The sequence below is a fragment of the Mustela nivalis genome, assembly GCF_964662115.1.
Source record: "Mustela nivalis genome assembly, chromosome: 13".
In the NCBI taxonomy this organism is placed as follows: domain Eukaryota; kingdom Metazoa; phylum Chordata; class Mammalia; order Carnivora; family Mustelidae; genus Mustela; species Mustela nivalis.
In genome coordinates, this window is record NC_139032.1 from 23,042,582 (window position 1) to 23,066,516 (window position 23,935).

The 23,935-nt window shown below is 39.0% G+C and overlaps 1 protein-coding gene and 1 long non-coding RNA gene across 2 annotated transcripts in view; one reads left to right on the forward strand and one right to left on the reverse strand.

Moving 5' to 3' along the window:
• Positions 1-6,624: 6,624 nt before the first annotated feature.
• Positions 6,625-23,935, reverse strand: part of LOC309846376 (uncharacterized protein) — a 190,639-nt gene continuing 173,328 nt past the window's right edge. The window contains exons 6-7 of the mRNA XM_082695269.1: positions 10,051-10,161; positions 6,625-6,953 (exon numbers count right to left, since the gene is read on the reverse strand). The gene's annotated coding sequence lies outside the window, so the exon portion shown is untranslated. The remainder of the gene's footprint in view (positions 6,954-10,050; positions 10,162-23,935) is intronic.
• LOC309846414 lies at positions 10,178-15,516 on the forward strand. Its single transcript, XR_014301929.1, has 2 exons — positions 10,178-10,782; positions 14,651-15,516. It is a non-coding gene; the product is annotated as an uncharacterized lncRNA (long non-coding RNA).

The window sequence follows — 23,935 nt, forward strand, 5'->3', positions numbered from 1 at the left end:
TCTGTCATGTGACTTATGCGGATGTTCCCTCCAGTGATTCTAATAGCCTGTGAAAATGCATGTGGGTTATTTTTACTTTATTTACATTATCCATTCCCTCCACGCTTTAGACTTTCTTTTATGTACAGCCATTTCTTTTAGTTATGATTCTGTATTTCCATTTATTTATTTATTTATTTATTTGACAGACAGAGATCACAAGTAGGCAGAGAGACAGGCAGAGAGAGAGGAGGAAACAGGCTCCCTGGCGAGCAGAGAGCCCGATGCGGGGCTCGATCCCAGACCCTGGGATCACGACCTGAGCCGAAGGCAGAGGCTTTTACCCACTTAGCCACCCAGGCACACCTGTATTTCCATTTTTATCTTATTCTGGATTTTCTTCATTGCTTATTATTTTGATTTTTTTTTATTATGATTAAAATAAAGTAGGGGATTTGACAGACATCCCTCCAGGCTGGTGTTCTTAAACATAAGACTAAGTGCTAACCATCTGAGGAAATGTTAATTCTTGAATAGTACAATAAACAGAGTCAATGCTCATAAATATCACTGATAATTAAAATCTATAAATTTAACTGGTAAATTATGAGAGGCATTCCATTAGAGTCCCTGATCTTAGCAGTCTAATTGCTAAGTGAATATAGTTCCATGCAAGTGGACAGCTAACACATCAAAATGAATTTTATCATTATTGCAATATAAATTGTTATTGATTTTGAGTTCATGTGCCTTCCTTTTTATTCTAAAGATTGATTTTTCCATATAAGGGAAGAAGTGGTTAGCTAGATAATGCCCTTAAAGCTTTAGAAATAGACTGGTTCAACTCAACCTTTGAAGTATTATTATCATTATGCTGTTAGTAATTACTAAATATCTGTAGTTTTCAAAATAGATGAGTTAATATTTTTAACTGTTTAGACAGAAGTGCTTTCTTGAAGTTGGTGTTGGTTGTTAGGGGGACCATATGTCTTCAAGAGGCTAGCATGGGCTTTCTTTATGGGACAATGTTCCAAGAGGCTAAGTCCCAACACACAAATGCATTTCAAGCCTCAGCTTATATCATGGTTGCTGATATTCCATTGATCAAGGCAAGCCAACATGGCCAGCAAAGCTAACATGGCCAACAAGGCAAGCCAACATACCCTCAATGTGGGAGGGGACTATACAAGATCACAGAGAGAGGGACTTGTACTTTATTAGGGGCCCTTATTGTAACAATGTATCATGCTTAAAGTACTGGGATAGTCTCTAAGACATTCTCTTAGGTTCCTATCCTGCTGACCTTTTTCTGTTCATTCTACACAACCACAATTGGACAGTCCTTCTTAAAAACCAATTATTCTGTCACCTAGAGCTCAGTTATTCTCAATCTGTGATAATTTTGTTACCCAGGAGACATCTGGCAATGTTTGGAGACATTATTGGTTGTCACAATTTGTCAACGGAAAGATGCTACTAACATCTAGTAGGTTAACACTAGAGATGCTGCAAAGCATCCTGACATACACAGGGCTAGCTTCCCATGACAAAGAGTTATTTGGCCAAAAATGCAATAGTGGTTAAGAAAACCTACATCTTAGCTCATAAATTCCCAGAGGTTCCCCAATAAAAAGAGAACTAAGGGTTAACTCTTCATCTGGACATTCAGAGTCCTCTGGTCCCACTTCATATACCCAAAATCTCTCTCTTTAGATTACATCAGTGCTCCTACTATCCCCTTGATTATGTAATTAACATAATAGCTCCTTATTATTGTCACAAAATGTGTATATCAAACTTAATTTTCCCCTCCTCTGTCTAACCAAACCATTTCCCAGCTTTCGAGGAAGAGCTGGATCCTTCTGTTCCTACCAAAGTTTCCACAATTTCATTGTGACCTGTCACAAAGACGTTACTTAGTATGAATTATGTCAGCTTAAGTAAACAAGGCTCAGGAATGTCCTTTTTTTTTCATGGTTTTACTTTTCAAGTTAAAGTTCTATTCTGTCTGGAATTTGGTTTGGGTCAGATATGAGTTGTAGAATTAACTTTACAGTGATTTTTCTAGTTGTTCTAACACTGGTTATTCAACTGTCCCTTCCCCATGGATTTAAATGTCACTTTTGACATATACTCATTTCCTCCCTGTATTTGGGTTTATTTCTGGACTTTGTAGTCAGTTCTACTAAGGAATCACATTTTGAAGGAAATCTTGGGCTTATAAAAAGATTCCTGAAGTTCCTAGTGGGTTGCCTTTCATATTTTAAGTGTTTTTTATACAGCATTAAGCATATGGCAGAGGAGATCAGGAGAAACAGAAGAGGAGGTATGAAGCATAAGACTAATTCATTAGGCACAAGTACAAACTGACAACCATCTGAAATTGTCATGTAAATCAGTGAGAAAATAATTGATTTATAGAAAGAGTAAGGAACCTCCAGTTTATCTAAAACATGAGATGCTTCTGCAAAGCCAGTCACAAGTTACTGAGGAATGCTTCTGAATATCTTCAGCAATATACTCAGGGGAAGGCCAGGGTTGTGTAATCTGTCTCTAATTTTTTTAAGAAAGAGGGAGAAGAAAGAAATAGGAAGCATTTCTTTTCTGTTCTAGCATCCAAAAACAGCTAGTGAGAAATTGGAGATAACAGAGCAACCTTTGAGAGCCAATGAATTGGTAGGTAAAGAGAGCTTGCCTGTATTTATTAGCATGACTTTGGGAAAGATCAGCTTGCTCTGTGGCTACCCAAGGATTTTAAAAATCAGAGATAATCTTGTTAGAGTGTGTTTCTCAAAACAGTGAAAAGATATTATGTGATCTAATACACTTCTAAAACACAAATAAATTTGGAAAAGAATCCTATTCTGCCCCTTCTTGGATGAGATAAAGAAAGCAGTTTATACTTGCTTAAGCTAAAATTTCCTAAATGTATTTGACTATGAAAGTAGGGTTTTGGGTTTGGTTTGGTTTTTGTTTCAATTTCTGAGGGCTTTCCACCAAGTTAGTGATCTTGAGAACATTCTTCAGGAAACCAGTGACCAGGGTAATGAGTCATGAGAAATTATTCCTTTGCCCCAATATCATAAATTGACCCAATTTCTTATAACAGGGAATTAGCATGATCCCCTAACTTCCTCTTCACTCAGTAAAATGGGAGAGGCTTTTAGTGGAAGCCTGTTGTAATCTACCCTATAGGATTTCTTTCAGATACAAGAGCCTTCCTCAAAGTCACTTAACATTCCAGTTACTCTGCCCCAGAGAGATCCAATGAGCCTGTTAAGATGGGACAAGATAACCAAGTAATGGCATACCACTGAGGGACCAATTAGGAGGTTCAGAAATTTCTCAAACATAGGCACCTCTGCAAGACCTTGAGTCTTAGTTCTCTCATGGATATCTGCCATGGCTTGCTGTTTCTAAGGAAGTTACAAGAAAATTTTGAAGATTTTATAAAAAAAGAATGTGTCCACAAATTTATATCATAGTGATTTACTTGCTCGTTAAGTAAATCTGGAAAAAAGAGAAAAGAATAATGTAACACTGATTTACAAAATTGCAAATATGAACATTTTGTCAGATTTTTTTTTTTTTTTTTTAGAAAATACAGCATTATGGATCCATCTAGATGAACTTCCTCTTTGATTGCCTATTGTTTCTGTAATCAATATACAGCATTGTTGTGTGTGTGTATGTGTTGGCAGTTATCAGACTTTGGGAAATCATGAATTATAGACAATTAGTATGGAATGTCAACTCTGCTCTGGTTTGTGAAATGGTGTTTATACTGTTTAGAACACAATAGAGTTGGTTCGATTGAAATTGAAAAAAGGATCCTCTCTCTCTATTGAATTACCTTTGTCAGAAATCAAATGGCCATACATGTATGGCTCTATTTCTGGACTTTTTATTCTGTCTTCTTGACTTGTACATTTTTTTTAAAGATTTTAGTTATTTATTTGACAGAAATCACAAGTAGACAGAGAGGCAGGCAGAGAGAGAGAGGGAAGCAGGCTCCCTGCTGAGCAGAGAGCCCGATGGGGACTCGATCCCAGGACCCTGAGATCACGACCTGAGCCGAAGGCAGCGGCTTAACCCACTGAGCCACCCAGGCGCCCTTGACTTGTACATTTATCCTTTCACCAAGACTATATGGTCTTGATCACATTGCTTGATAGTAAGTCTCAAAATCAAGTAGGATAAGTTCTACAGCTTTTTCTTTTTCCAATAGTTTTGGATATTCCTTGGTCTTAGGTATTTCCATATAAATTTTAAGATCAGTTTTTCAATTTATACTTATATGTCTGGCATTGTGATCATGTTGAATCTTGTAGATCAATTTTAGGAGAATTGATATCTTAATATTAAGTCTGCCTATCAATAAACATGTTGTATCCCTCATTTATTTGTTTCCAGCACATAAAATTCAATTGATTTTGGAATTTTGACAAACTTATATTCTGAGACTTTGATCAACTCACTTATTAGTGATCTGGTAGAATTCTTAGAATATTCTTCTTACACAGTCATGTCGTCTGTGGGAAGAAAAGGGTAGTTTTACTTCTTCATTTCCCATATGTATGTGTTTTCTTTTTCTTGCTTTACTGCACTGGTTTGGACTTCTACTACAATGTAGAATTACAGTGGTAAGAACAGATCTCCTTGCTTTGTTTCTAATCACGGGGGAATCATTCACTCTTCCACTGTTGATTGTAAAGTTAACAATAGAGTTTTTGTAGATGCTTTTTATAGGGTTTAGAAATTTCTCCTCTGTTCCTTCATTGCTGAGAATATTTATCATGGATGGATTTTGGATTTTATTAGATGCTTTCAGCATCTATTTAGAGGATAGTGGTTTTTTCCCTCCATCATCCTGTTAATGTGATGAATTCTATTGATGAATTTTCAAATTCTAGTCCAGCTTTTACTTTCATGGGGTCTCACAGGGGTCTCACATGACCCCTCCCTCAGGACAGTTAGACTTCCTACATGGTGCCTCAGGGCTCCTACCATGAGTTTTCAGAGAGTCTTGGGCCAAGGCTGCAAGGCTTCTTACAACCTAGCCTCAGAAGTCTCCAGTGTTAGTTCAGCCACCTTCTATTGGTCAAGCTAATCACTAAGGCCAATGCCAACTCAAAAGGAGGGTAAATTGTCACCATCACTCAATGTGAGGAGTAGTAAAGAATTTTTGACCATCTTTAATCTACTACACCTTTTTTGTTTTGAGTTGGGCTTTATATTACATCCTTTTTGTTTTCTACATCTCTGTCTGAAGTGGGATGGGCTATTTTTCACTTCAGCTCTGGCTGCCATATTTACCTGACATTCCCCTCACCTGTTTTAGACCTCAACTTAGGTATCATTTCCCTGACTTTCCAAAAAGAGATTATGCTTTCCTCCTAAGTGTCCCCATAGGACCCCATTTGCACCCCCAAACCTACTGCACATGCGGATCTGTCCTCCAGCCATATTTTTTCCCAAACATTAAGCATTCTTTTTTTTTTTTTTTTTTTTTTTTTTTTTCAGACAGAGATCACAAGTAAGCAGAGAAGCAGGCAGAGAGAGAGGGGGAAGCAGGCTCCCTGTTGAGCAGAGAGCCTGATGCGGGGCTTGATCCCAAGATCCCAGGACCATGACCTGAGCTGAAGACAGAGGCTTAACCCACTGAGCCAGCCAGGTGCCCCTAAGCGTTCTTTTTAAGATGCTGTACTTCATCTACAATATTCCCTCTTCCCAGGATCCTTTCCCTATTTTGCCACCATGCAATCATATTTCATCCTTTGAATATCCTTTCACAAAGTTAGGCTTCCCAATTTGGGAGATAAGAAAACTAAATCTGAGGTTGAGTGTTATCACTAAAATCACACAGCTACTCAAACTAGGATTCAAACCAGATTGCCCGATTCAAGTGCTCCATGGCACTTGTACATGGCACAAGTACCAAAGGCTCTCTTGCTTGGCCCCATCCCCTATGCATTCTGCCCAACAGTCAGCCTTGAGGCTGTTCGAGTTTACTTTGCCTGCACGTCTAGTTAGCTGTAGATACCAAGCAATTTGTATCTCCTCTGAAAGTAGTGGTGGTCAAGCCCCCTTGCGCTCACTGTAGAGCAACTCTGAGTTGACCCGTAAAATCTTCATCATTGGGACAGAGACAAAGTTACCCATTGGGTGATGTTACTTGATGTCAGTGGTGCACTGTTGCTTATCCTCCTTCCCTTGACTGTTCTACCTGCCCCACTTCCCTTACCTTCCATGTCCATGTGAATCCTCATCCCAGTGTCTGGGTAACCTGCCATACAGTGTACACCTATGTCCTCGGCATGAAATAGTCACTACAGAGACTCAAGTCAAAGGGCATGACTCTGTGGGATATATGGGCTTCCCAGAAGTCACTACAATGCCCTGATGCAAGTTCTAAAGAAATAAAATATTGGGCATTGCTGTATTACATATAAACCATGGTGCATACAATTAAATATATATAACTTATAAAAGGAAAACATTCCTTCCAGAGTTAACTGACATATGATTCTCTCTTAACACACTGAGTGACTCAAAAGTAGATTGCAATTTACCAATTAGGAATCTCAGGTAAAAGTTTAAATTCATTATAAACAAATAGTAAAAACTGGCAAGAAAATACCAATATTTAAAATTTTATCATTTTTATTTTATTATGGGGGGGTAAAGATGTTTGACATACAAAAATGGATTATTTTTTATAAGATCTCAACATAGTACCATGCAATTATTCCTTGATTGTCTACCTCTTAAGTCAAAAATAATATATATCTTGCTTTAATTGGGAATATTTCTGGGCATATTTAACTTAGTATATTGTTAATGTCTTTATTACTAGAAATTCTATTTTCCTGAAAACATTAGCATCATATAATACTTGGTCTCTTTTGAAAGTCTCTTTTATTTTGCACATGTCAGAAGTTACAGTGCAACCATATAGATGGAGAATCTTCAACCTAAAAAAAAAGCGAAGAGACAAGACCCCCAATTATGGTGGAGACAGTAGAGCCTAGATTCTAAGCATGGTAAGTGTATGAAAATTATTTATGTTAAGTACTTTATGTTTCTCAAGGAGAAAGATAGCATCAAACTTGAGAACATCAAGTACATTTTAAAATTCTGTCGCCTAAGGGCGCCTGGGTGGCTCAGTGGGTTAAGCCGCTTGCCTTTGGCTCAGGTCATGATCTCAGGGTCCTGGGATCGAGCCTCACATCAGGATCTCTGCTCAGCAAGGACCCTGCTTCCTCCTCTCTCTCTGCCTGCTTCTCTGCTTGCTTGCCATCTCTCTCTGTCAAATAAATAAATAAAATTTTTAAAAAAATTAAAAAAAAATAAAATTCTGTTGCCTTAGTAAGGAATGGTGAGAATATCTGAAGTTGAAGACCAGCTATATTCTGAAGGAAAGGGTATGTTCTGTGCTACTGTAACACTCACTCTCCATAAAAAAAGTTTTAGTGGAACACAGTCCTGTGCATTCACTTTCACGCTAGATGGGCACAGCTGAGTAGTTGCAATAGGCACATCTGACCTGTCAAACCTAAAGTATTCATTCTCTGGCCCTTTACAAAAGGATTTTTCCAACCCTACTTTATGTGAAGTAGTGAGGGAAGGACATGTCTCACATGTTCTCATAGCACAAGTTAACAAAATGCTCTAGCAAAGGATCTCCTTGTTTTCAAACTAATCCTCTACCTCGTGCTTCTGAAAATTCCTCAAATCCAATAAAAACATAATATTTCAACTTACAGGGAAAGAAGTGCATTCATCTCACAGCAATAGTGGTAGCATGAAGGAAGAATGCGGAAACTCCATCAATGGAGACTCGTTTAGCATTTTTTTTAAATAAGGAAATATTGACCAGGCAGAATCTTATGCAATCAGCTGATATGTGTGACTGCTAAGGTTTTTCGTTTCTCAGTATTGTAGAAAAACCCAGTAATAAATTCTTCTCAGGATGTATTAATTTTGCCTTTGATAAAGAATTGCCAGGCCTAGTTTCAGAAGGCAAAAAGGGCCATGATTTTTATGGTGCTTCCCATTTTGCCTTCCCTGCCAGTAGTTCCAACTTCAGTCTTCACTCACCTTGACCCCAGTTCCATTTCTCCTGTTTCTCTACCTGGTTTCTGAGCAAACTTTTTTTTTTTTTTTTTTTTTTTACCATAATTTCAAACTGCTCAGCTGTGTGTGTGTGTATGTGTCTGTGTGTTTACCTATTTAAAAAAAAAAATCCTAAAGCCTTTGGAAAGGAGGCAGGATTTAAATTTAGGAATAATTATAAACAACTATTAGGCAGTTGTGTGCATTTTAATGTTGATGGTACTGGAACAATAATCATGCCAGTATTCCCTTATTAGTTTACTACTTTTTTTTTTTTTTTAAAGTTTTTTTATTTATTTGACACAGAGAAGGAGAGGGAGAGCAAACACAAGTGTGGGAGCAGCAGGCAGAGGGAGAGGGAGAAGTAGACTCCCTGCTGAGCAAGGAACTGGACATGGGACTCGATCCCAGTTCCCTAGGATCATGACCTGAGCTAAAGGTAGACACTTAACAGACTGAGCCATACAGGTGCCTCAGTCTACTACTTGTTTTAGAACTGCCTAGGACACACTCAACTTTTTCCCAAACTTACATTCTAACAAAAGACAAATCATGTTCTATGATCACAATGGATTTCTTCTTAGGAAATCCTATGAATTTGATCTCAAATGCTCAAAAATTACTTTTAGCCCCAGGGAATGCAATGTGTGCATTGTTAGATCAGAGACACATTTATATTCATTGAAAATAATGGAGAATTGTACATTTCTATGTGGCATGGAAGTTCCCAATTCTATAATAGGAGATGGTAAAATATTTATCTTTTTTTTTAGACTAAGAAAGATTAAAGCTCCTGTTACCAGAAGTACAAAATGGGAAAAACTAGATCAGTCATATAGATATCTATAAAATTCAAAAACCCTTCCTTTTCCTCTAGAAAGTATTCTATAATTCAGTATTCAAAGGATGAGATATTCAAATAAGTCTCTTCCACCAATACCCTGGAGTCTCAGCTTAGCAATGAACTAGGACACTAATTTTTTACTGATGTAGTAATTGGAAATACAGAATCAGGATTTCTAACCCTCTTACATGTATTCTTTAATGTTAAAGAAGATGGGTGAAGAAAGTGAAATCTAGCTTAAAAAGAAAAAAAAAAAAGTAAGAGGTCGCATTTGCACCATGCAATGAGATATTGGAAGAAGACAGAATTCTTTGCCCACCAACACATTTGTGGAAGAATGCCTTATCTTTAGGATTTTGGAAAATAATGTAAATTCCATTATGTCTTCTAAGTTCTCAATTCATATTTTTAGTAATAAACAAATTATTAGTTAATTTTCATAAGACATAGATGATCAGCAAACTGAATTTCCTCAAACTGTTCCATTATTTTGTTTGTTTTGAAACCTAAAAAGTTCTGGGGTTCTATACAGAAGTATTTGTTCTATGGATTCCTCTATTTTCTGAAAGATTAACTCATTATAGAAATCTCAGATTTCCTCCAAAAAGTTCAGATTTCACAGAGGAGACTAGGATTAATCAAATAATTCTTGAAATATGGGACATCTGAAATGGTAGTTTCAACTCCAAAAACTCCTCAAATGTTTCCCCCCCCCCCCCCCCCCCGGGCTTGTATATCGTTCTGGTAAATGGTATCTCAAGGACAGAGGCCAACATAACTGAAAAATATCTAATGTCCCTCAAGTATTTTTTCCTCAACTTTTCAATGAACTTCAAAGTACCAACGAGCTAATATATTTTTTGTGCTATATGAGAAGTCATGAAAACTTGGTTTGGTCTTAAATAAAGTTTCAGAGGCTACTTTCTGGGAAATATTTAATGATAGCTAGAATTCTGTGTTGATAAAATGGAAGCAACACTGAGGATTTATAAGTAATAATACAAATATTTAATACTAAACAAACCAATGCACAGCTGATATCAAGTTTTCATTTTGTGATGATATTTAAGACTGAAAGAGAAACAAGTGGACAAAAATAAACATTCTCTTACCATCTACAGTTTTCACAAAGTTTTTGAACCACGTCCAGGGTGACATTCTTGCAGAAACTGAGTTTCACATGTTCCAAACTAATGTGACAATAATTAGCCAATGAATAAACTCTGGGAAGGAGAAAGAGAACAAAAAGTTATGAGAATAGATAGTGAAGTGTACTTTTTTATGAAGTTTTCAAAAACTCAGCCCCCAAATTTACCTTGGCTTTGCATGTTCACTAACCCCACACTATCCCTCCTCCCCTACCAGTCCTGCCCTCCCATCCAGACAGAGACTGCAAACATAGTTCCCTAACAGCAGCACATGCAATGAACACACCGAATAAAATTTCCAGACAAAAACAAAACAAAAAAAAGTAAAGAAGACAGGGGAAAAGATCTAAAGATGTCAGATTCTACTTGGAGATACTTAGAGAAAGGGCAATAGTAGGTAGATCCAGAGGGTTATTACAGTGTTGTCATTTTGATGGGTATTTAGTTATAATGAAGTAAAAGTGATCATTATCTTAACATCTGGCACCAGACTTACTCCCAGAAGGGACCTGTCTTTGTTTGGGCTAATACTGTGCTAGATGTTTGTAGGAGGAAAGGGCCTGCAGAACAACATGTGATAGTTCTGCCACTCTTCATGGACAGGGATGGGTTTTTCTTCCTCCTGACAGCTGGGTAAAGACCATGGAGTGGGGAGAGACAGAAGGCAGAAAATGGGGCGAGGCCAGAGCTGGCAAGGTAAGGTTGACGGGACACTTGAGGCTGTGAGAAGGTGTTCTCTTTGTTGTGATCTAGGCCTTTCTTCGGGTTCCCTGAAACATTTCTACTGAGGTTTATTTCACTCACTATTGAGATAGAAGAGGCTGAGTTACCATTGTGCATGTGAGAGGGAGCAGGACCCCAAGAAGCACAAGACAGGAGGGGACCTGAGAGTCTAAGTCCCACCACCCCAGAATTTGTCAGAATCATGAGGATGGAATTTTGGAAATGTTGAAGAGTCTACCTAGATCTTGGGAGTAAAATGTCCACTCCCAGGACAAGGGATCCATGTATAACCTAAATTGTTAGTCCTCACGGGATGACTCCTGGACCAGCAGCATCAGCATCACCTAAGAAATTGTTAGAAAATTTGGCTTTACTCCTGATCCACTAACTCAGAAACTATAGAGTTGGGGCTCACCAGTCTGTGTCTATAGGGGTGTGTGTGTGTGTGTGTATTTCTGTTTAAGATTTTGTATATTTATTTGAGAGAGAAAGGGAGAGAGAGAGCAGGAGCACATGGAAGGAGGGACAGAGGGAGAGGGAGAACATCTCCAGCAGACTCTGCTCTGAGCACAGAGCCAGAGGTGGGGCTCAATCTCATGACCCCAAGATCATGACCTGAGCTGAAATCAAGAGTTGGATGCTCACCTAAGGGTCCCACACAAGCCTGTGCTTTAACAAGTCTTCTGAGTGATCCTGATGTACATAAAAATTGAGAACTACTGATCTTATTGATGGTTCACAGCCTTGGCCACACAGCAGATCCACCTGTGATCCAATGATTAGCAAATATGGATGCTAGAGAATCATTGTCAGTGATTCTACCAATCTAAACAAATTGTACTTCTGAGAAACAGATTACTGAAAATAAATCTATAGGTTAAAGTAAAAACCTCTGGTAAGCAGGAGTTTTTACTGACCTTCTAGTTGGGCTTCCTAAAAATAGTAATTGTGCTTTAACAGAATCCATGTTCAGTATTTGTGCCCTCTGTAAGCATTAATTCTTCTGTCCATTTCAGACTCTTCTGTTAGGCTAGTTACCAGGTCTCCATCTAAAATTGGGGGACTATGGGAAGGCAGGTAAGAATGGGGAATAGGAAGAAGGGGGGAAAGTTAGGGCAAGTAGGTCTGTAGCAAACATATTTTTACTATCCCCAGAACTGTTGGGAAATGGGACAGTCATCAATGTCAGAAACATGAGATGATCCCACAGAAATAAAGCCATGCCAATGTTAAAAGCAAAGGAACTTTCAAACTTAAATGCTACGTATTATCATCTTTGCTCTCCAGATATAGACCCAGATAGTATGTGTGGCCTGTACTCACTATCAAAGATGATCTGTTTGGGGATTTTGAATATTTTACATAGCATACCATGGAGAGGTCTCCTAATGTTAACAAGGGCAAGGGGAAAAGCTTCCTTAGACTGTCTCTGATATACTTCCCCATGTTTCATACTGGTGAAAGCACATTATCTATAGTAAGAAATCTATGCTTTTCAATGTTAAAAGAACATTATACATACAAAAAATTCCACAATTTATGTCCTCACCTTTAAAATGGACATTTTCTTAGGGTACCTGGGTGGCTCAGTCAGTTAAGCTCTTGCCTTCTGCTCAGGTCATGATCCCAGGGTCCTGGGATCAAGTCCTACATCGGGCTTCACTGCTCGGCTAGGAGTTTCCTTCTCCCTCTCCCTCTGCCCCTCCCCCCACAACTTATGCTCTCTCTCTTTCTCACTCTGTCTCTTTCTCAAATAAATAGGTAAAATCTTTAAAAAAAGAAAATGGACACTTTCTCTAGTTTTCAAGTAATAACAGAAAAATCAGAGGACTTTAAATGTCATGATAATATCCATAAATATTGAAATTCTGATATCTCTTGGGGTTCCACTGAATGATTAGACCAGTGCTCTCAAGTCTTCCCTTTAATAATTATGAAAATTCAAAGTTCTTTACAATGGGTTTATTCAAACTGAGTAATGATAATTTTTACTTTCTAAGAAATAACCACCTTAAATAAGTAGCATGAGTGTATGCATAGTGAATAATACTTATGATTTGAACAAAAACAATTTTAATGGTATTTATAAACAAATAATAATGCCTAACACAGAGTGCTTTTCATATTTAAGGCCCTTAAATCTTTTCCTGAGTTAAGTCACTTAGTCCCCACGAAGACCCTGAGGCAGGACCTATCATTTTCATCTTCATGTTACTGATGAGGAAAGTGAGGCACAGAGAGGTTTAATATCTCATCCAAGGTCACCCAGCTAATAAAAGAGCTGGGGTTTGGGTCAGGGAATCGGGCCCCAAAGTCCATGCTAAATCAATCCTGCCTCTCAAATGAAACAAATGATTTAGTCTACTTGCACAAGAATTATGTGAGTGTTTTCCTGAACATTTTAGTTAGAGATCTTATCGCCTCACAGGAAAAAAAAAGTAATCTGCTTCTCATTCCTGAGTGTCTATCAGTAAATGAGTCGGCAAGACTCTGTTTGATAATTGTTCCTGTTCATTTCTGGTCCAAACCTCAATGATAATATAAAAACCACAGGACGCAGACCCAGGTTTCTGTTGCATGTTTTCATGAACATGGGAACAGTGTTTCATGTTTTCCTCTAAGAAAACAAGTTCACTAACGTGAGGAAGGCAATGTAAGAACAGGTTTCACATTGCTGTAAATGTTTCTCTCAGGTTATTCAACTACTTCCGGAAGTCCCCATTGCTTTCAGAATAGAACATTCTTTTCTCTTACAATCGAATAAATCCTGCTCAGATAGGCTCTGCTGTAGAGGTACCCCTGCTCCGAGAGAGGCAGTAAAACAATGAAACACCCACTCATGTCGTATATTTGCCTACTTGATCACCTCTCTCTAAATTAAGCTACTGAATGGCTGGCTTGGGGGCAGTAAACAAGGCAACTGTAACTGGTTTTGTATTCACATTTGAATTAACTGAATGTTTTATTGGAGACAAAATAGAAAAGGAAGATCCTGAGGCAGCATGAAGCAGATAATCCAGTAAGAGTGCCAGGAAAGCCAACAAAAATGGGGGTGTTGCCATAGTTACCAATAAACACACACACACACACACACACACACACACACACAGCCTACAACCTCCATGTCAGTAAGATAGTGAAAACCAGCAAAATAAGCTCTCAAGTCTGGGGTTGTTCTCTCCTCTGTACTTTAATTAGTATGATCCAGCCTTTGGAGACAAGCCAGAATGAAAAAAAAAAGTCTTTAATTCTGCCTGTTAGTAGGTTCTAGCCTTATGAAACCCTCTCTGAAGTGAAGCCTCTGGTACATATCATTGTAATTAGGGACACAGCAACCTTCTACCGTGAAGGTAGTCTCCTAATTAGGGACTGACCTGAGCTGTGTATCATTCATGCAGGCCCCCCGCCAACAGTAACACAGGAAAGACTTGGGTTCCAGTCAAGTCACACTTTTGTTAGTTCTGTATCACCCAGACGGGTGACTTTTGTCTCAGAGACAAAATCAGTAAAAGCTAACAGTGGCTTATCATTAGCCCAGCACACTGTATATTCACTTTTTATTTTGTTATATTTCAGTCAGACATTTATAAGTGAAATCCAAACACGTATAGTAAGATGATCAGCGGGATCATAAGCACAGTCTTTATCCAGATACTCACAGATAAAAGACAAAATGAAAGAAAGGTCAGCGGGCGGAGGGGGGGGGTATAGTTTTCATCTGTAACGTGGCTTAAGCATAAATAAAAACTGGGCCTGAAGAAAAAGTAGGCCTCAAGGCTATAATGAAGTACATTTATGATGTCTTCCTTTCTATTCTATTATACTGATTTTTCCCATGTAGATTTGTAGGATCTGACAAGCGTCCTCTGTCTACCAACTGCGGCGTCCATTATGACGATCATAGACAGACGTGATGAGCAAGAGGGATGATATTGGTGAAGTTGCAAAGAGGAGAGGAAGCATGTCGGTTCTGTAAATCCAGCAGAAGTGTGTGTGGGCCCAGTGGTCTGCTAACCCAAGGGCATAGATCTGCGGTAAATACTGTCGTAAATGAATGGAAAACACCAGGGTAGTTTGAATTCATGTCTATTTTACATGCCCCTCTTATTTCCATTCAGACCCATTTCCAGACCCTGCATCTAGTATATAGATGCAATTCCATAGGAGGAAACCAAGTATAACCTTTATATTTTTTGTAGACCAACAGGGGGCCACACCCTAAAATACCGTCATAGAACAAATGCATTCAATAAAAAGGGCTTCGTGTGTGACTCTTCCAAACTGATAAATGATTGTCTCATATATTATCTTTAATCAGAGATTTTAAGTTCAACAGATGTTAACTAGACTTATTGTGGTGATAATTTTGCAGTATACAAATACTGAATTTTTATGTTGTATGCCTGAAACTCATATAATGTTATTTATCAGTTAAACTCCAATAAAAAATAAGTAAATCAAGCAGCTTAGATCTAGAAAAATAAGACAGTATGTATTTATCATTGTAACACATTGTAAAGTGTGTATATTTTATACATATTCGGGTATTCTACTTTAAGTTATATTCAGTGTATCAAGAAATCCTGAGAATCACCTGGAAAACTTTTCATGAAATGGTATACTGGAACAAATACTTAACAAAATTTTTTAAAAATTGATCATTAATACCATAATATCTATAAAGAATATTTATAAATCTATGAAGCTTCACATATGTATGTTTCTTTTTTTTAAGATTTATTTTTTTGAGAGAGAGAGAGAGAGACAGAGCATGCATTGGGAGAGGGGCAGAGTAAAAAGTAGAAACAGGCTCCCTGGTGAGCAGGAAGCCTAAATCAGGTCTCAGTCCCAGGTCCCTAAGATCACAACCTGAGCAGAAAGCAACCACTTAACTGACTGAGCCACCCAGGCACCCCCCCAAGATATATGTTTCAATAGTACAAGGGAAACCCCACAACACAGAAATAAATAAAAGCAAAATACCATTAAGGATATTAAAAAAAGGGGAACGTGCTTTTCCCTCTTCCTCTGCTGCTCCCCCTGCTTGTGGTCTCCCTCTCTCTCAAATAAATAAATTAAAATCTTAAATATATATATATTAAAAGCATTGAATGTCAAGAAGCACCAGCAAGGGGCGCCTGGGTAGCTCAGTCGGTTAAGCCGCTGCCTTCGGCTGGGGTCATGATCCCAGAGTCCTGGGATCGAGCCCCGCGTCCAGCTCTCGACTCAGCAGGGAGCCTGCTTCCTCCTCTCTGCCACCTGCTTCCCTTGCCTACTTGTGATCTCTGTCTGTCAAATAAATAAATAAATAATCTTAAAAAAAAAAAAAAAAGAAGCACCAGCAAAATACGCTGTCCATAACATTGGCTCTGTATGTACCAGAGCACTGAGGTCTCCACTGGCAAGGCAGGCAGGTCCACACACCACTGTTGGAAGAATGCACTGTACAGCCTTCCGAGAGCACTCCAGCAATATTAATTTCAAAGCCTTAGAAATGTTAATTTCCTAATTTTTTGAACTAGTAATTCTATTTTTTAGGGCTTTCCATGAATGAAATAATAAAAGATGCAAATATTTGCATATGAGGATATTTTTTAGTATGTTATTTTTTATAAAGAAAATCAGAAGCAATCTCTACACCCAACATTAAGATAATTTTTTTAAAGATTTTATTTATTTATTTGACAGACAGAGATCACAAGCAGGTAGAGAGGCAGGCAGAGAGAGAGAGGAGGAAGCAGGCTCCCTGCTGAGCCGAGAGCCGGACGCGGGGCTCGATCCCAGGACCCTGAGATCATGACCTGAGCCGAAGGCAGAGGCTTAACCCTCTTAGCCACCCAGGCGCCCAAGATAATTTTTAAATTAAGTATAGCATATTTATGTAATGGGATATCAAGCAAACATCAGAATAATATTTTTGAAAATTAATGGTTTATTAGGAGAACATGGTACAAGTTTAGATGGAAAAGTGACAAACGATTATATTTATGGGATGATTCATATTTAAGTACATTAAGCGATTTGTAAGAAAGCTTTTGGAAAATATAAGCTCTTTTTGTAAAAAAAGAATTCACATTCACAATGTGAATGCCCACCTGAATCCTACCAATCCTTCAAGGATTATCTGAGGTTAAACCATTCTCTAGAAGTCACCCCCCCCCCTTAAAAGATGTGTATGCTATTTAGATTTTTACATGTGTGTGTGTGTGTGAGAGAGAGATACTTTTCTTAAATTAGGTGGTAAGTACCTTGAAGGAAGTACTTGTCTGGATATTGTTTTCTATCCCTTACTGCAAACAGCTCACCTAATTATTTTGAATTTATGATCTTTTTAAAGTATGCCGATTAAACTCGATGGCAGGAGTTTGTTGCATCTACTCCCAGAATAGTCAGCTCTTGTGATTCTAAGGAGTTAAGGCTGAACCACAAAGCAATCTTTTATCTGAAAATTTTTAAAGATATGTACCAGTAAGAGAAAATAAGTACAAGAACATTATTTGATGTTTCCAGGAAAATAAAATGCTTCCAGTAAACCATTCCCTTGTGGAGGCCAAGAAAAACAAGGCTGTACTCACCTCAAGTCTAGCACTGACATAAGTACAGCCATCTTGACAAAGCAAAAGCTGGCACCTTGCACCCCCCTCTCCATTCGCTCCCCTCCCCTCAGTAGTATGTATGAACCAATAGTTAACTTGCAGAAATCACAATCCTGCAAGACAGGAGTCTCCCTTGGTTTACAAATGTCTCAATGCAAAATCTCACTAACAAGGACGCTTGATAGGAGGAATGTGACATTCCACCAGGAAACTCCCAACTGTCTTCATATTAGAGGGAAAAACGGCCTTGGCTTGATAATAAGTAGGGCTCCAATATCCTGACAGTCTTCTTTATCCCGATAGCCCTTCTGAACACCCCCTTTCTCCTCACCCATCGCTGAGTCCACCCTTGCTCTGCCTTTAAAAACCCTGACTATAATCTGGTTCAGGGTACAGGTCCCTACTCTGCTGCATCAGGTACACTTGGGCCCAAGCTTAAGCTTGTCAAATAAACCCTCATGTGATTACATTGCTGTTGGCTCCTTGGTGGTCTCTCAGATGTGAAAACTTGAGCACAACAACCCTGTCCTCCAACTTCCCTGAAAACTAAAAATAGTAATAGTAATAATATCTAGAAGCTGGAGAATCTGTTGACTTCTTGTAATCATTAAAAAGTTGATTCTCTGTAAGTTTGATTATTCTAAATTATTTTATAGATATAAAATCTCAATTTTCATGAGACAAAATAATTTAAGCATCCTTTGCAATGTTGCAAAACTTCAGACAGTAATTATTAAAGTGTGTGTGACCCTTCACATTCCAAACCAATATCCCCTCTATGTTTATTTTATTGTTTTTATTTTTTAAATATTTTCAGGTATCTTTGGCAAAGAAGATTTTTTAAGTAATCAACCCTGATTTGGAGCTAACCCACTAATGACCCTGTGGTGTAGTAAATGTATTAGGTGTTATGAGAGATGGAATGAAGTACAATTAATCCCTTAAAATCATTGTTTGATGAGATGGCCCATTCAGAGCTCAAGAATATTTTTGTTCAAATATACAGCTATAAAAGCAACCAGATGTGATATATGGGCTTAGGCAAGAACCGTCATCAGTGTGTTACTCAGAAAGTGGAAATAATGCCAGCTCTGAACACTTCTCCATGAGTGTTAATTACATGGTGTATACCAAGTTACTCCCAAACTTAGCTTAAAATAATATCACATAATATCTCTGTTTCTCTGCCTCAGGAATCCAAGTACAACTTAATTGAGTGGTTCTGGCTCAAGGTGCCTCATGGGATTGTAGTCAAACTGTTGGGAGGGCTGAGTCTCATCGATAGGCTTGGCTGTGGGAAGATTTCCTTCCAAGTTCACTCACATGGTTATTGTTCCTTTCTGGCTGTTGCCCAGAGAATTTAGTTCCTCACCGTGTGGACTTCTTCCCAGATTGCCTGAGTGTCCTTATGATGTAACTGGTGGCTCTCCCACAAGAAATAATGAGTGAGAGAGAGAGAGAGAGAGAGAAAGAAGAAAGCTGCCCTAGATGGAAGGCTCAGTCTTTTATCACCTTGTCTCAGATGTGAGATGCTATCACTTCTGCTGTGTTCTGTTGGTCTCCGAGACCAATGCTAATACAGTGTTGGAAGGACCTACACAGGGCATGAATTCTAGGAGTTGGGAATCTTCGGGGGCTAGTTTGGGAACTAGCTACCACAATGATAGAATATCGCCTATTATTAACTGTGATCAAATATTAAGAGTCACTGAAATAGGCATTTTGTCACATCCCTTGACTTGTTTGGGGCCCAGGAATGCCATAAGCAAATTCAGATTCCTTTTGGCCTACCATCTCATGGTCTACATTATAGGCTGCATTTAAGGTGCCCTTAAAATGACGAACTGAAGTGGATAATTAACTCATGATTCATTTTTCTAAAGCAACTGGATAAAAAAGGACAATCTCATTTCTCTACCCTCTTCTGCTTATTCCTGTAGAGCTGAGGTCTAGATATTTGAGCTGGCGGCAGCTTCTTGCCAATACGTGGATTCCTGCATTGTAATCTGTCAGTTTTCACTCACATCGGGATACCTGTAGAGTTTAAGTAAAAAGGATTTAGTAGGGGCTTTTCATAAATGGGCACACTTGAGGCACCTGGGTGGCTCAGTGGGTTAAAAGCCTCTGCCTTTGGCTGGGGTCATGATCCCAGGGTCCTGGGATCAAGCCCTGCAAAGGGCTCTCTGCTCAGCAGGGAGCCTGCTTCCCCTCCTTCTCTCTCTGCCCGCCTCTCTGCCTGCTTGTGATCTCTGTCTGTCAAACAAATAAATAAAAATATTAAAAAAATAAAATAAAATAAATGGGCACACTCAGTTTCCCCTTTCCTAGCTAACAGATCAAGAGTTGGTGTTTCTAGGGGTGCCTGGGTGGCTCAGTGGGTTAAGCCTCTGCCTTCAGCTCGGGTCATGATCTTAGGGTTTTGGGATCGAGCCCCACATCGGGCTCTCTGCTCTGCGGGGAGCTTGCTTTCTCCTCTCTCTCCCCTTGCCTCTCTGCCTGCCTCTCTGCCTACTTGTGATCTGTCAAATAAATAAATAAAATCTTTAAAAAAAAGAGTTGGTGTTTCTATATGGGGAAACATTAATGTCATATTTAACTGAGTCTCTGAGAGGAAAGGACACTTCAATGGAATTTGCTGTTACAAAGAAAGCACACACCTACGCAATTCAAATCACATTGTCCTTTGCCCAAGTCTTATATTCCTAGAGATAGAGATCTGTCTACACTGCCCCCTACATCTATTTAGTTAACCATCATGAGCTCTAAGTATTTAAACAAGTTTAGTCTTAACCTAGAATTTTATAGATTGATCTGATCTTGAGAGTTATTTTGAAAAGTATTAAAGATAATATAAGCAAGATTTCTATGACCAGAGTTCAAATAAAGCTCAAATGTTTTTGCAGCTTTCTTTTAAGTATTTTTAAGTATCAAAATCAAGATATAGAATAAAGAGGTTTCTAATCAAAAGGTATTTGAAAAATCATTGTCAGATTTTTGCAAGAGCAAGAACAGCTTCAGCTTTCATAACAGGGAAGGGCTTGTAATATAAACATCTACTCAGATATGACAGTAACTATATTTTAACATTTTATTATCTGTATTATTTATATTCTTTGTTATTAATCTCTTTTTTTGTTGTTTAATGTCAAAGGTCACCTTGAAGAGTCAGTTTACAACCCTTCAAGCTCATGAGACAAAAATCACTTCCAGGGTCTTCTCTTCTAGAGTCTTACTTCCAGAAACCACCACAGGTTCCCTGCCTGGCTTCTCCAAGGAAGCAAACAAGCATTTCAGAATGCCTTTGCTTGATTTGCATGAAAGCCAGCAGTAGATGCTCATAAAAAGGGGTGCATTTCTAGCAGCAAGAATGGCATTGTTTGCCTTTTACTCCCTTTTCCCTCTTTTAAAGGAAATAGGACATTCTTAAGAAATGAAAGGCTTGGGGCACCTGGGTGGCTCAGTGGGTTAAAGCTTCTGCCTTTGGCTCAGGTCATGATCCCAGGGTCCTGGGATCCAGCCCTGCATCAGGCTCTCTGCTTAGCAGGGAGCCTGCTTCCCTTTCTCTCTTTCTGCCTGCCTCTCTGCCTGCTTGTCATTTCTGTCTGTCAAAGAAATAAATAAAATCTAAAAAAAAAAAAAAAAAAGGAAATGAAAGGCTCACTAGACAGGTACAGGGGCTGGAGTCAAAAGTGCTGGTTTTGTGTCCTTGTTCTCTGATGCATCCCATGACACTCAAACCCTCCCCTCGCACAAGGCAGACTTCCATAAAATTAGGAATTAGGGTATCCTTATCTACTTAGGTTGCAAATGAAAGATTAAAACCAGCTTTCTATTGGGGAAAATACGACATAGGATGTGCAGCCAGATGACTTGGTGTGGAGTCTCACAGTGCCATTTACTAATTATGCAAATCTGGACAAGTTACTTAATTCCTTTAAACCCCAGTTTCCCTTGAGGAAAAAATAATGGGAGTAGCTGTCTATCATTTAGTTATTACGGCGGTCAGTGTATGTGTCTGTGAAAGTGCTACTCTGATGGAAGGCAATATTATTAAAGAGGTGGCACATTGCTGGATTTCCCAGCTCTTCCTCTGTCCCCCATGTTTTCCATAGAGGTGGCAGTCCCTATTCAGTGCAACTGTTCCTGCTGGTGGTGTCATCACCCCTTCCAAAGCTCTCTTTCGTCAGAGAGAACAGTTTGTAGTGAATGATGCTCAGTTGCTAATACTCATTCGTTCTGATGGAGAGAGCACTTGGTGGTCAGATGACCTGGGATCTGATCCCAGTCCTGCCGTTTCCCGGCCGTGGGAGCTTGGGCAAGTCACAGCACCCTCTCTGGGTCTTGATACTATCCTTGTTATTTAAAGAAGTGTTTGGATTAGGGAAATCTTTAAGGTTTTCTTTGGCACAAAAATTCAAAATCTATAATTATCATAGATGTTATATGATAAGTTATTAATATTTCCTTAAGTGCTTCAACTATAGAATGGCCATTTTATTTTAATGACCGTAAAACTTTTTGACAGTCCTCCAACTGCGAGGTGAGATCTATATGCCTTTCCCTATAAAAGTGGGCACAGTCATTATCTATTTGTATCACTAGAGCACAGAGGAAATGATACTACATGAATTCCAAGGCTATGTCATACAGAGGGATGCAGCTGCCTCCTTGCTTCCTAGGTACTCCTGCTAGAGCCATGAGCTTCCATGTAGAAAGCTGCACTGTCCTGGGCAGCCATGCCATGAGGAAGGAAGGCCAAACCATAGGGAAAGGCCATGTGTAAGCTCTTCGGAGGACAGTATCCGTTCAGTCCAGAGTTCAAGTCATTCCTACCCAGAAGCCAAACATGTGAGTGAGAGATTATTCTAGACCCTTTCAGTCTTCCCAGTTTAGGGAAGAACAGACATCCTATAGAACAGAGATAAGCAATCATTTCCATACACAAACCAAAGAATCTGGGAATCTAATAAAATGGTTATTTTGTACCGCTTGATTCCAGGGGCAGTTATTATACAGAAATGGTAACTGGAAGAAAGGCTAATAATACCATATAAAATAAAGATAGGAGGTTGTCCTCCATGTCCTTTGCAGCTGTGGAATTCTCAGTTAAAAGAAAGTGAAGAAACTGGTCGTGAGATGGGAATCAGTTAAGCACACAGTGCTGAGGCTCAGACCTTTCCAGCATCAGCTTTAACACCGTGCCTCTCCCTGGTGAACACTCTTGGCTAAGTGGACTTCTGTTATAGGTGGTATTTTGCCTGACTGCTCTGCCTTCCCCTGACCTCTTGTCACCGTCGCCATTCTTGCTTACATTTGAGGGTAGAAGGACAAAGAGGTTAGAACTATTTACTGCTGTTGTTAAGACAGGCCCATTAAAGATATAGAATGGTCACTGTGCTGTTGTTGGAATCCTACCCTAAATTTGCCCTTCAAACAAACTTTGATTAGACCAAATCTCACACTTCCTCAAACTGTGCATCCAGTCCTTTCTGTTTCGTTCCATTCCAGTCAGTGTTGATGGGTCAGGTCTCTTCAGAGAATGATGCCGGCTTTTGAGCTCTACACAAAAACATATCAGGCAGAACTCTGGCTCCTAATTCATCCATCCACAAGTGTGTATTGGTTTTTTCAGTGACTTAAATCAAGAAAAAACACAGACCAAAGCCACAGTCTTAAAGAACAACGTGACCACTGTGCTGAGGTCTGGGACAGTGCTCAGAGAGAAGAGATTAACTGAGGGTTCGCACATGGGCACTGATTTCCACTAAGCTCCTGTCTGTTACCGAGAGCAAGCACTGAGGACAGGACTGTCCACCTTAGGGCACCAAGTCACAATGAGATGGACAATCCAATCTTTTACCTACAGGACGAAATAAATAAGAATTTCTTTTCAAGCACCGGGCTCCCTGCCCAGCAAAGACAGGGCAGTGATTCAGGAATGTTTTGGTTAAAATGTGCCTTTTTTTCAGATGCATTGTCATTGTCATCAGCATACTAACAGGTCTGATTGAGGAGTGCCTGAGGTATGTCAGATTCTGAGCTAGTCACTTCGTATGCACTAACTATACTCCTTGCAGTGGTCCTACAAAATAAACATTAGTGTCACTTTACAATAAGGAAAGTGTGCACCTGGGAGTTAAACGTCTTGCTGAGGCTGTCCCTAAGGAAGGGGCAAAGCAAACAGTCAAGTTTAGAGCTGATGGTTCCAAAGCCCGTATTTTTCCCAAAGCACTTTCTGTTAAGAACTAACCTGGTAAGAGTCAGTCATCTGATGCAAGCAAGCACAAAGGTTTCCTGTTAATAAAATCAGGCACTAAGAGAGACTTTGATAAATTAATGATAGAAAGTGGACTTAGTTGTAAGATTATAAAATGAATGTCGGGTATAGGCCTAGTAGGTTCAGTTTTAGGTTCAGTTTTATTATTAGAATAAAATCAGTTATGGAACCTTAGGAAAATGAGGTGTTATGAAGGATGGAAATGCACCAAACTAGAAGCAGACAGGAAAATCAGATCTAACTTGTGATTAAT